This window comes from Euprymna scolopes, chromosome 18 (assembly GCF_053919585.1).
Source record: "Euprymna scolopes isolate OS-2025 chromosome 18, ASM5391958v1, whole genome shotgun sequence".
In the NCBI taxonomy this organism is placed as follows: domain Eukaryota; kingdom Metazoa; phylum Mollusca; class Cephalopoda; order Sepiida; family Sepiolidae; genus Euprymna; species Euprymna scolopes.
Window position 1 is genome coordinate 70,389,131 of NC_136499.1, and position 12,576 is coordinate 70,401,706.

General features: G+C 34.2%; 1 protein-coding gene across 5 annotated transcripts in view; it reads left to right on the plus strand.

Annotated features, from left to right (window-relative positions):
* The window catches only part of LOC145297652 (N-acetylated-alpha-linked acidic dipeptidase 2-like), a 1,311,662-nt gene that overhangs the window by 89,723 nt on the left and 1,209,363 nt on the right, over nt 1-12,576 (plus strand). The window lies entirely within an intron of this gene.

Here is a 12,576-nt window from a genome sequence, read left to right on the forward strand (position 1 = left end):
CATTTTCAGAGATTAGATGTGTTTAAGTTTTTGTAATATATCAAGGACATGGGTTGTTGCCCTTGAAGTAGAAAACACTTCGGCCGTTACATGTAATTTTCTTATTTTGTCGTAGAGGGTGCTTTTTGCGTTCTGTTGTTAATTAAATAAAGGCAGGACTTATTCCTTCGTTTTAGCATAACTAGTTTTATGTTAAGCTAGCTATGAACTACTATATTGATTCCGAATTTTTTAGATGAGAATTGATACTTACAACCGGATCCTTGCACAAGTAGCGTAGTGGATAAAGTACTTTGTAAAATTCAGTTGTAAGTAACACTCTTCTGGGGAGTGAAGGTTCAATCCTCAGTGTGGGCGGTGCTCAGAATACGATTACGAATTACTTAAGACTTCTAACTAGTCATAACTAACGTGGATTAAATAAAGGCTTCTGTCCAAAATTCCTGGGTTGGACAAGATACACCTGAAGTAGGTTGGAAGTTGCATCGATCAAAACGTTGTGCAAATAACACTTAAGACGAGAACAGTAGTTCGAGCAATCCAAATATGTATCTGTAACGACTTTGTTAGAGACGAAGTGCCGGTAGTAACACTTTTTCCTGCAATCTAGTGAGGGATGATCGCTTTTCTTCTATACAGCTCATTTTCTACAGTGGAAACATTACTAACAGTTATTCTATCGCTATTTCCAGTGTAGATGCTAACTGAGCTCAAATCTATAGTCCCCCCCTCCAATAAAACGGTCAGATCAATAACACAAATAGCCGCAACCTTTGCAAAGACACTTTTCCCTCTTTGCACTTAAAAACAAATAGGATTTCCATGGACAGTTTCGTTCACATAACTTTCCAACTGTGTAACACAATACCATGCAGCTATTTTTCAGCTGACTACAACATGGTCGTTTTCAAGTAAGATGTTAACAAATACTTGTCGAGCCGTCGACTTAAGTAATCAAATTCTGCTCATCACACCCAGCGTTTCCAATCCTCTTATAATATTGTTTATCCTCCAACCGACAATATCATTAAGTATTATCCTCGAGTGATCGTTGATCTTAGTAAGTTGTGGCTCATCAGTACAAAAAAAAAAGTAAAGGATCAAATATATTTGAAGGTTATAGTAAGCTAACGTATTTCCTAACTTCCGTCGTAGCGCTACTGGAAGCGGTAACAAGACAAATCAGTCTTTTCACTTTTTTCTCTCACGCCTATATCTCCCCTGCGCATGTATTCTTTTTTTTTTACGTTTTTCCGATATATTTTTTATTCAATAATCGATGAAAAGTTTTTTGGTCTTATTTTACTTAAAAATTATTGAAATTCATTGTTTGTTTGTTAAGAATTATTGAAAACAGCTTTTGCGCCTTTTTTAAGACTTATTGAAAACACTTTTTGAAATCGTTTTATTTAATTCCCTATTTAATAAAACTTTATTGTGTTGTTTTTATCTGTATAATTTTGTTAATTTCTATTGTATACTTTTTGATAATGTCCTGTTTTATTTTATTTCAATAAATCGTTTCACAATAGAAATACTGAAGAACAGTAAAAGTGAAGGAACTGATTAGTCTTGTCACCTCTTCTGGTAGCGCTACGCCAGAAGTTAGGAAGTACGTTAGCTGACTATAATCGAGCTGTCAATATGACAGAGACAGTTCTTTAAACATATACAAGAAACATATGGGCTTAGACAGGCATACTTTCTGTTGTGTTCTTTCGTTGCTGCTTCTGGACGTTTATGCACACTCGTCTTGTTGACGCTGCAACCAAGATGCTTCCGATATTTGATTTGCATGCAAGTCAACATATAATAAGCAGATATAACTTTTGCTACATCTTTATTTCAAACTAGCCTGGGTGGCCGGCGTTGTCCGGGTGTTTGGAGATGTGTGTTGAGCAAAAAGAAAGTAGTAGCAAGCAGGCAGGCTCGAACCTGTGACGCAAAGGCAGAAAAAAAGTGAAAAAAAAATTGACGTCTTACCGTTACTCCATGACGCGACCGGAAATTCGGAATGCTACAATTAGGCAAAGTCAATCCAACCGATACGATGACTCGTAAAAATGACCCCTCCTTGTAGAAAACTATCCAATTGAGGGTGAAGGAATGAATGTTTTGGGCCATTTTTCAATATTTGTCGTCCGAGTCGTTGAGCTTTAAAATGATACCGATCCCGTGAAAAGCTCTAGCCTCTGTCGAAAGTTTTAGACATACATACATACATACATACATACATACATACATACATTGACAGGTGATATTTATATTATAGATTCATTCACAACGTGGTGATCAGAGTCGCCATTCCTCGTCTATTTTACATATTAAGTCATAAACACCCCTTTGGCTTCCTGGATGTAAAAAAAAAACGATACTATCTTCAAGCGAACAACCCTGTAACTGAATCCAAAACTCTGTGGACTACATGATCAAAGTGTAACATCGTTCACTTCCTCGACTCTGGCTAATATGATTCTACCGTTACCTCTATGACTAGCTGTGGCATTTGTCCTTGAAACTTTGACCTCTTTCTATTGCGTCATATGTTGACGTCTGAGATCGGTTGAGGTTTGTTATTTTCTATAGTTTAGACCATTATTTTGTTTCAAACTGTCTACTCCAAATTCCTTAACTTTTTCTGTATATTGCATATTTATCTAGCTAAACGATGCGCTAGATATCATAGGGCCGCAATCTATTCCAGAAATTGTTCTGCGTAGAAGATTGATTTTACCCGTTCTGGGACGGGTGTTCTTCTAGTTCACTTTATAAAACCATCTCTCTGTGATATCACAACAGCGATTATTCAATGCGAATTTAATTAACTAAACAATGGAATGTATTTCTGACAATATGTTATGTATAACGCTGTGTTAGCGCAGATATACATCTCTGTGTGGCACCCCTTGGGTAGGTTAACTTGTCAAAAACAATGCTTTTAAGTAATCAAATTTTGTTCATTGTATTTATTACTTTGAATCCTTTCAGAATATTCTGACCATCTATTCATCTCATAAAACCTTACTCTCGAGTGGCTTTTAGACTTGATAAGTGATGACTCATTAGTCAAAAAAAAATGGGACGTTTGCATTCCAGTTAAATGAACGGTTATATTGTTCCTGTTTACTTGTCTCCCCACGAGAGTAGAGTTAGACACCAGGGTTTTTTTTACGTGGAGAAAGGAACAAAAAATTAAAATTGTCTCAGTCGTGAAAGATTTCTCCTCCACTAACTGAGAACAAAGAAAATTGAAGTGTAGTATCAGAACAGACTTTGATCTTGGCCCGATTGTTAGTCATAAAATCTTAGATCATCTTCTGCTGGTAGTTGGAGGCATCTGTGAAGTTGTCTTGTCTATAGTGGCACTCAGTCAATTGAAATGGTTATGGAAAAGAGCCTTCTTGAAAAATGGCTCTAAAGAGTTGGGATTTGGCCATGAGAAGAAAAGGTCGAAAAATGGACTTGGTCTCCTAACGTCTGCATTATTGGCTAAAGGTTAGGACGGGAGATTTCAGACGATCTTTTGGAGATTTTGTTTATACGACAGACATTTCAAGTTTGCATCTTTCTCAAATAAAGCGATAATGATAACACAGTATTTTATATCAATCGTGTCGACAGCGCCAAACTTAGTTGTGCGCGCTTGTTCTTTTGTTGTTTGTACTTCTTGCGCTGAGGCCTTTCGCTATGCGTGTCCCAACTTGTTGCTGAAATCAAAGGTCATGGAGCATGTTTCTCTTATAACAAAGCAGGTAGTTTGAAACACTACATGTAAAGAAAAGCTAAAATTTATTGAGTCGTACACTGCTCATCGCATTATAATTAATTGCATCAGCCGTAATTATGATTGTCTCATAGACAAAGAAAGAATGAGAGAGAGTGAGAAACAATGAGAGAGAGTGAGAGTCAATTTATTAAGTGCATTGCTTTTTAGATAAAAAAAAATTTGTTAATCCATTTTGTGGATTTAGAATGACTAGAGTGAATTTGTAAGTGTAGGCTTTCTCTATCTAATGATACTGAGCACTATCCACATAATACTGCCAATACAACTACATCCAACAGCAGTGTTCTCATGTATTGGTGACAGGGAAAACTTGCCCTCTCAAAGAATGTGAACTTTTTTTTTCATATTAACACAAACACGTAACAAGAATAAATTTTAACCACTCCCCAGAAAAAAAAGAACATCTCCGTCAACATACCACCTTGCATAGATAAAATTGAACACTTCATCAAATGATTGAGTTGGAACGTTTATTTCTTCCTCACCGAAGAAGACAAAAAATACTTTGGTTTCAAAGCAATAAAATGCACACCAAGACTCCAAGAAATGAAGCCCTTTGAAAGGGAATTAATTGCTTTAATAAGAAAAACGAAATTCAGAAGCCAATGAATTTCTAAATTCTAAAAAAGAACTAAAAATTCGTGATAAAGTCGATATAAAATTCCAACAAAATACATACATCCTCACTGAGAAAGCAAAAACATATATGCTTCACATCCACACAACAACAGAAATCTCTTAAAAAATACGAAACCAAATAAAATTAGCTTACTAATTTGACATTGTTTAAATCCAGTAACAAGGAGGAGACCATGACAACTAGAAATAATGCTGTTATAAGCAAAGAAAGATTGATTTACTTTCAGAATTTTTCTTATTCTAGACTAGATGCACAACCAAGGCTTAAAAGTCTAGTATATCCTACTATTTAATCCCTAGATGTATTGTGCAAAATCGATTTTACAATCTAGTGGGAAATGGTTGCTTCTCTTCCCTGCAGCCTCTTTCTCACAGAAGAAACGTTACTAGTTTGTTTTTCTACTCTACCATCATTTCCATGCTAGGTGCTCGGCTTAGCTCCAATTGATGGTCCGCTTTCCTCATAAAACTGTCACAGCAAAAACTTGTCTTCCTACCTCAACTGAAAAGAGTGTCCCTTTCATCTTTTGTATGCATAAAAACAAACGTAACTTCTATGAGCAGAGTTTACTATCAAGAAATTCATCTCATCTGTAGAAGATATTGCCGTGAGACTGCTTCCAAACAGACTACAACATATTTTCCGAGTCCAATCTCAACAAATACCTGTCGAACAATCCTCTTAAATAATAACATTTTCTCCATTTTTATCCATCGTTTTCAATCTTCTCATGATACTGTTTCATTAATTCCCATCCTCGAGTTATTTTTTGCCTTTGTAAATGGTGCCTCATTGGTATAAAAATACGAATGACAAATTTTGAAACCAAGGAAATAGAAACAGCATTAAATCTAAAGTCTAAAACAAACGACACACCAAAATACACACTTTCGCGCCAATGAAGGAAAGACAATGAAAGTGACTACAAATGTGCCAACTAATAAGGTCCATAATGAAGTAAGATAAATATGAAAAAATATGAAACTATATTTGTAGCTGTAATAGACTATTTTGAAAGTAGTCTACCTTTGTTGTAAGAATTAGTTATCAGAAGAAAGTTGACTAAAATATTAGCCAATCAGACCTCTTGGCGTAGTCTTTAATCTAGGTAGCATAGAAAAAATAATTGAATATTCAAGTAAATTAAATGAATGAAAAACATGATTAAAAAGATATAAGCTAAATTTTATAAAGCTAACAAAGAAATACTAAAATCCGGTCTGTTACCTAGTTTCTGAAAAAGCAAAATGGCTGTCACTGATTACCTAACACACAACCAATATTTTCAGCAACTTAACACGCTTATATTTTATATTAAATATTATACTTTTTAAATTCACATATATAACAAAAAGTAGGAGAATGAAAGTAAATTGTTTTTGACTAATTTCCCAGATATATTTCCATTAAAAGAATCTATGTCACCAATACTAACGTTTATCTAAAAAACATCAGAGCTGAAAATTTGTTTAAAAAGAATCATGATGACCTCAACTAATCCACATCGTCCTCTGATCCAATAAAATTACGCAGAACAACCTAAAAAGGCTACACACATCATACTCAAGCCAAAATGTGAATATTCTAACTCACTGCTGAGCTAATCACCTCTAATATCAACGGTTCTGGATATGACTAACTATATCCGATGGTGAGGCCCCAGCTTGCGAGTTTTGGGGAGTATGGATCCACCCTTTAATTCCCATTGCTCCCAGGTCCACTCTGATCCGGAGTGGCAGTACCTGTTAGGGTCCCAACAATGTGTTAAATAGAAAATGACTTGAATAAAAAATATTCTATTAAAATTTTTTTATTCAAAATCACTGGATTTGGTATTAAATAACCTGAAAACAAGAAACAACCAACCAACCAAAATCTAATATCAACACTTATGCATACACAATCGCATGCATAAATACTCCCCCTCCTCCCCCCTCCAAAAAAAAAATCCCCAACACATACAGACGCGCTGGGATTCGGAAGAGGATTTGAAATTTTTCAAACTTTGGAAAAATTGTAATCACTTAATTAATAGCTACAAACGAGATTGAGAAACCAAGGTCACAGTAAAAAACAAAAAACAAAAAAAAGCAATCCAAAATGTATATAAAACATGCATATGACATACACGCTGACTCTGTTTGCTTCAAGGAAATTATGTTCATTAAATGTATTGATATGTAGAAGTTGTTTCTTATGTGTGTGTGTGTGTGTGTGTGTGTGTGTGTGTGTGTGTGTGTGTGTGTGTGTGTGTGTGTGTGTGTGTGTGCTAACAAAATTAGGGATTTATCAGATTTAAGGGACGCATGTTTATCTCATTAATGAACCCACCTCACTGAGTTCAACCACCAAACTCCTCTCTTGGGACGCAAACCCAAACGTGCCAAAACCTCAGATTCTTGGCATTGACAAGAAGGCTTCAATATCCAAGATGGCTGACCTACTGCATATATACGTGTTTCCAATAGCAGTTCGACACACATTTACTTATAAATCACATCTGAACTCGGCCTGCATTTAAACGTCACATCCTGGTGCTACCAGATCAGGCTGTTCGAAGATACTAGCTTCATGAACAAACAAAAAAAAAATGCGCCAAACATCGATATTATTGTTTTTATTTCTTTCCCTTATCAAAACTCAATTATGTTCTGCAAAGCTCAAAACAACAGTTTTCCTCTACAAAACAATCAAACCAAACACCATGAATGGACGTTTGTAAGAAAGTTGATGCATAGGATCTTTTACCAAAATGACTGGATTGACGTTGAATAGCCTGAAAGTAGTTGATGTGCTGTAGAAGGGAGCGGCTAAGTCACGCATCATGAATAAGTGTTTGCGGTTGTAAAGAACTTGAAATATAGACGCTTTTATTAAAATGACGTCATATGGTATTAAATAACCTGAAAGGGTTGATATGCCGTAAAACAACTGAATCAATTAAACTACATATACGTCGTACGGATTTCATAAGAACATTCTTTTATTATGAACTCTTCTGCGTTTCCTGCAATTAGGACATTAATTCTTCACATTATGGATTCTCACACATTTATTTATTTATTTTATTTTTTTTTTTTTTTTGCTTTGTCCAGATTTCTAGACTTATTCTATTTTACTAATATCTTCTCTAGTATTACATGTTTAACAACGATGGTCAATAAAATTGATAGAAGTCTTGGAATTGGGAATCGTCCTTTTTCTTCAGTGAATAATTTCTGGGAAAATATTTCATTTTTAGTCGGATTATTTTGTTAAATTTGCAGAGAGTAGAAAGAACTTAAGTTTACTTTCAGCAGCTTTGTAATTCTTGCTTCCCTTATTTTGTCCTTTTGTCCTCACATTCTATGAGTAATGATTCTGCCAAAAGGGGGAAATTGCCGTTTTCTAGTTTGGAATCTATACATGCAAACATTTATCGGAGGTTTGTTATTAATCTTGAAATGGTATTTTTTTTTTTAGCTCTTTACATCAAGTGGCTTCATGCTTTGTCTGGAACGATTTCCATAAAAGAAAAAAAAAGTTAAAGTGAAACACAAGACAGAAAATCGACAAAAAATGAATAGCCATAGTACCTTCCGATACCAGAGATATACAATTCTGATACAGCTATGTCACAATAATGGTTGGAAAACCACAAAACATCACGTTACCAGACTTTGGGGGGGGGGGATATTTTGTGGTTTTCCCGATAAAATAATTATTAAAATATGAAAACTGTGAGATTTTTAAGCATTCAATTGTGTCAACGCTTTAATATCAGCTGGGGAAAGACTCTTTTTTTAGTCTGTAATCTCTTTCTTTTATGAACACTCTGGGACTTCTAGACTTGTTTCGGTAAATTGCGCATTGTCATTAATTCATTATTAATATTAAATGTTTAGTTAATCTACATCATCTTACATTTTAATTGCGATCTGGTCATGTAATTTTTATTTATGCTGATGTAGTCATAAATACCCCCCCACTTCATTTTTCCTGTGAATGTTACTTTTTAAAAAGGAAAGAGGGAGAAAATAAAAGGAAAAACTGAAACTAGACAAGTAGAGAATGGAAAGAAGTAGCTTTTTTTTTTGCTTTTTTTTTCCAGTCCGAACAAGGCACAGTGCAACTTGGATGCCTACTATTTGCGACAAAATTTACAGGGATACTATGTATAGAGTATATAGATGTCTGTTCACATTATACTTGAACTTCTGCATGTTTTAGCATGCTAATAACATGTCTGCCTCTTCCTGACCTTGCCAAACATTCTATACCCTCAGTTAATCTAAGTTGTCTCATGGTTAGTTTTCCGATTTCTCATATGTCGGGAAGGAGTGGGGGAAGCTAAGGTTTGATTTACTGACAAACACTTCAAACAAATTATATATATATATATATATATATATATATATATATATATATATAATGATGATGATTGCAACGTCTTGTCAGACGAGTGCCACTCCCTCAGACACTTAATGTCTATGAGCCCGAAAATGACTTTTTTTTTTTAGTCTTACTGGTGAATTCACACGCTCAAGTAGGCATGATACTGAAGACGGTCATTGAGATCAATTATTACATACTTTCAGCATCTCAAGCCTCCATGCGTCACAACTTTTCCATCGCCACAGGACCATTTTTATAGACAAATGCCTGAGGGAGTATCTATACACAGATGATTTTACAGAGTCTTAGCTTTGTACGACAGCTAAGTCTCTCTCTCCGTTCAAAATGTTGAGATCCAACAACAAGCAAGAGCAAGATAGCCAGCAACAAGTTAAACTGCAGACCAGCTTAATGCGGATACTGGTCTCCCACTTTATATATATATATATATATATATATATATATATATATATATATATATATTACATAGGTATCACCACATTATCAAGGCCAAGAGGCCACTCAATGATAAGGGTTAAAGAGTGTACAGTAGAAATTGGACAATATATATATATATATATATATATATATATATATATATATATATATATATATATATGCAAGGAAATCCCCCACTTCTCAAGACCCGAAATAATGATTGTAAGGTGGTTAGTGAAACAACAGCGTAGTGATCGGTAGTGGTTGAAATTGGGTAGAATTTGATTATTTATAACTTATTTACATTGGACTTGAATACAACAATATTGTAATCAGCTGGAAAAGAAGGCCAGCAGAATAGAATTCCACAGGCGTGCAGTTCTTAGAAATAAACTTTGTTCATGGAATTTGCATTTAAATTTAGGCACATATAGAGAGTGAGGGGAAACTGTTGATAGTGGTTGTAGATAAATGAGTGCTTTTTGTGAGAGTTTTGCAGGGAGGAACCATAGATTAAAGTCCAGATGAACATTTGCTCTGAAAATAATGATAGAGTAGAGACAGGCTCACAATATATCATCTGTGGGAAAGAGGTTGCAGGGAAGAGAAAGGGTGTCACCTACTAGGTTTCAAAGCCAGCTTTGAACTTTGTCAGAGCAGGATAGAAAGCCCAGAGCAGCTCTTGCTAAGATGTGGTAACAGTACTCCATTTTAGAGCGTATTTGGTTCTTATACAGGCAGAGAATTGTGTTCGGAGGACGACAACTTCTGGAGCAGTAAAATGACGCAACCATTTTTCCAGCGACATTGACAACAGATTAGATGTAAATCTTCCCTTTCAGGTCAGGAGTGAAGATCAGTGTCAAATAAAATAAAAACATTTTTCTCTATGAATATTTAATTTTTAAAATTTTTTTTTAGATTTTGTGCCATTAATTAAAAAGATAATTTTTGTACTATAGATTAGGATGTTTCGCTATAGAAAACCATACTATATCTATATGTTTACGTCATGATCGTGCTGACACACTGGCTCTTATCAGATCACCGAAGTTAAGCAACGTTGAGCCTGGCTAGTACTAAATACCTCCACTTGCTACTGTTATTTAACAACACCGACTCAGGAGAAGTGTGGTTGGAGATTGCGCAATTCTTGTCACAAAAATTCTGGAGTGGGTATCCATAGTTTGTCAGGACTGAAGAAAGTTACCATATTTAAAAAAAAAAAATCTGCAAAATTCACTTAATATATGAAATTAATTTCTTGAAAACGAAACAAAATTAATTACTTTTTAAAGAATTTCTTTCCATAAATCTAAACTGTTTGGAATTTGTTCAGAGCAAAAGTTACTTGGTAATCTTGCAGTATAGTTAACAACCGAGAAATCGAAAAGATAAAACAAAATTTCAACTTTTACCTAACAAAACTTTTCTGAATTTTTGTCCAGTTTTCTGGTAAATCATCTACAATCTAGAATCAACATTTTTTTTTTCACATGTAAGGCTTGGTAAATTGTATTAATATCGTATTATTTGGACTCGACGGGACTACTTTTCTTTCCTTGGATGTTATTTTAATAACGTTTCAGCCAATGTAACCTCCGACTTTCTTCGAGTGTATCTTGTCGAACTCAGAAATCTTTCTATCGAATCTGCACGGGATTTCAAATTTTTTATTTAATCTACTGGGTAGTATGCTAACATTCCATCAGCCACGACTGAGTAGAAGTCCTAAAGTTGTATTTTTAAGTACCATTCACAATGAGAGTGTAACGTTCAAGAGAGAAGAGAAGAACTTTCAAGTTAATTTAATCAAGTACTTTATCCACTGCGCCATGGATCCTTGCAGACATTCAATAAATGCAATTGTGAATTACTCAGGACTTCTATCCAGTCATGGCTGATGAAAATGAGCAAAAGTCCAACTTTCACTAAACACATTAAAATTTAATTTACCTTTAAAGTGTAAAAACTGATTGTATGATTATTATTATCCGAGAATTTGTCTGTTTTTTTTTTTTTTTTTTTTATCTAGAAAATACATTTTTCTCATGTAAGGTTAGATGGCTTGTATTAGGACTTAGAAATTGAGTAAATCTTTGATAAACGTACTGCTGTGTGTTATCAAATAAACAATTTGCCTGATGCTGCACATTTGTAGTCAAATAGTTTAGTGCCGATATATTTCATTAGTCACGGATACAAACAGAATGACAGTATGAGTAATGCTATTAGAAACGGTCAATGGAACAATATATTGGAAGTAATCAATAAGATTGGTGATTAGATAATGCCGTGGTAGATTGTGTATGCGTTGATAATCGTTTTTGTATGTGTTTATAATTGTTTGTGTATGTGTTTATAATTGTTTGTGTATGTGCTGATAATTGGTTGTGTATATGTTTGATAATTGTTTGTGTATGTGTTTATAATTGTTTGTGTATATGTTTGATAATTGGTTGTGTATGTGTTTATAATTGTTTGTGTATGTGTTTATAATTGTTTGTGTATGTACTGATAATTGTTTGTGTATATGTTTGATAATTGTTTGTGTATGTGCTGATAATTGTTTGTGTATATGTTTGATAATTGTTTGTGTATATGTTTGATAATTGTTTGTGTATGTGCTGATAATTGTTTGTGTATATGTTTGATAATTGTTTGTGTATGTGTTTATAATTGTTTGTGTATGTGCTGATAATTGTTTGTGTATATGGTTGATAATTGTTTGTGTATGTGTTTATAATTGTTTGTGTATGTGCTGATAATTGGTTGTCTGCATGTAAGATTCAGGATAGTAGGTTTCAGTAATTTTAAGATGAGGATTAATAATTTCTATTATTTAAATTATTCAAACTACTGTTCTCATCCTGGATGTTATTCTCAAAACGTTTCGGCCGATGTAACATCCAAACGTCTTCTGATTTATCTTATCAAACTCGAGAATTATTATATTGAACTCAGGAATCGGTATAAAATTTCGAATCCTTTATTTCATCTAAAGGAGTAGTTTTCTCATGTTCTGTTAGCCATGACCAGGTAGAAGTCTTCGGTATTTTGTAGTTGTATACTTAGTATCATCTGTATCGATGTTTGAAACTTCAAACACCAGAAAACTGCCACTTAGAACTGGTTAATACTTAGTATTGCTTAATACTTTTATCTGTTGTACCGCAAGTTCAAAAATGCTGTGAAAATAACACTGAAGATGAGAATAGTAGTCTGTTGCGGACTGGTGGATATATTATATATATCCCCCAGTCGTACAAAATATGAGAAATGATTTGAATTGGAAAAGGAAAAATGAATTGCTTTGAGGAAGGAACGAACAACGCGT